Source organism: Aplysia californica, unplaced genomic scaffold (genome assembly GCF_000002075.1).
Source record: "Aplysia californica isolate F4 #8 unplaced genomic scaffold, AplCal3.0 scaffold00214, whole genome shotgun sequence".
Classification (NCBI taxonomy): Eukaryota; Metazoa; Mollusca; class Gastropoda; order Aplysiida; family Aplysiidae; genus Aplysia; species Aplysia californica.
Genome location: NW_004797484.1, coordinates 772,274 through 774,249, shown reverse-complemented (window position 1 = coordinate 774,249; position 1,976 = coordinate 772,274).

Sequence of the window (1,976 nt, the reverse complement as noted above, 5' to 3'; positions counted from 1 at the left end):
GAGAGAGAGAGAGAGAGAGAGAGAGAGAGAGAGAGAGAGAGAGAGAGAGAGAGGGGGGGTGATGTAGAAGACATAGATGTTTCTCCCATCTTATTTAATCCTATTAAGATGAAATAAGCTTTAATTATTTTCAACTTTCTAACATAGATGCACGCACTATGCCAACACTTTGTTAGCACAGTAGATATGTCAAACCATTATTCCCGTTTTCTCTAAAGTTTTGAATAGCCCGTCTAATACTTTAGAATTTTAGCGTACTGAGAACTAATATTCTTGTTATTCTACGCCGGTTGAAGACATGCTTTTTTTTTTAAAACACACTTTTTAAAAATCATAATAGCTTCGTTTTTCACATACATTTTTTATTTCTGTTCTATGAATTCGAAAGTCAGGCAAAAAAAACATGCCTACATGACATGTACTTAAAAAAGGGCAAATTCGTGTTTCTGATTTGTGTATGATGGTTTGAAATGTGCCACAACTTTGCCTCTGCTCTGCTGCTGATAGGGCAGGTATCCACTTCACAAAAAGTTAAGTCTTTATCTTATTGTTTTAGAATCTTTTCTTTAAAAAATGTATGTACTTTTTCTGAAGTATTTTTCTATAATTTCTGATAATCTGGCTATAGCTGTAGCTTGTCAATAATTTTATAGCATCTGGTATATGGCAAGACGGTCATGCTGTTGACTGTGGTTCGAATCTCAAAAGACATTCTCGAATTGCCTTAATTTAAAAACTTTCAAGACTTTCTACTCACATTGCTCGATCCTAGCAGAGATTGGCCATAAGTTCGAAGGTAATGAATCTCAAATGCAATAACCGTACTAGATCTATGTGTATAGGGGCGTTAAACCCATATCATACCAATTGATCAGTATGCTTTTTCCAAGCACTAAAATTACCGTAGCCTAAGGGGCCTACTTTGCCAAAATCCTAGAAGTCAAACGTTTTTAAACGCTACTTTTATCTTCTTATACATAAGATTCGCCTTTCTTATTTTATTAATACGTGCCCTTTTCGATCAAACAGAGAGGCGTTTACACTGTCAGGGGGTCAATAGAACGGGTGTTCTGGCTGACCAATCTTGAATGAGATTATAATGATTAAGAATGATTCGCAACTGGTGCTGAATTCAGAGTGTGGCATATGTATGTGCCTTTGTGTGTGTTTGTGTGTGCGTGAGTATACGTATATAATATGTATTATATAATTATATATAATAATAATATATATTGTGTGTATGTGTGTGTGTATGTATACGTGCGTGCGTGTGTGTATGTGTGTGTGTGTGTGTGTGTGTGTGTGTGTGAGTGTGTGCGTGCGCGCACTGTGACGTCAGTGTGAGTGCTCTTACAACAGGCACCGTCAGGTGACAGTCATTGCACCCCGCACACCTAACCTGCAGCAAATGTGTGACGTCAGGGGACAGGTCACGTTTATTTAAAGCTACGTTCACCAGTCACGTCGATATTTGTGTTCTAACTTCATAAGGTGGGAGAAGTCTGATGGCTGAGAGCAAGGGGTTCAGTGTATCTGTGATGGGGTGTGTGTGTGTGGGTGTGTGATGGTGTGTGTGTGTGTGTGATGGGGTTGTGCAATGGAGAGTGTGTGTGTGGAAGGGGGAGAGGGCGATGATGCGTAGTATTGGATAGGCTTGTTTTTCGCTTGTTGTGTCTCATTTTTTACTTGTTTTCTTTTTATCCTTTGCCTTTTTTAAAATCCCATTTTATTGATTTGCCTTTTATTTTTAGAATAGATGTAGGAGGGAATACCCCGTTTTTAAAAGTTGTTTGACGTTATTATCATCGGTGTTGTTGTTGATGATGTTGTTGTTGTTGCTGTTGCTGTTGATGTTGTTGTTGATGATGTTGTTATTGTTGTTGTGTTATGTGTTATTGCTGGCGGTAATTATGCATTAGAACGGGCTTTTTCTGTTTCGCTTTATACGGACTCTCTCTCTCTCTCTCTCTCTCTCT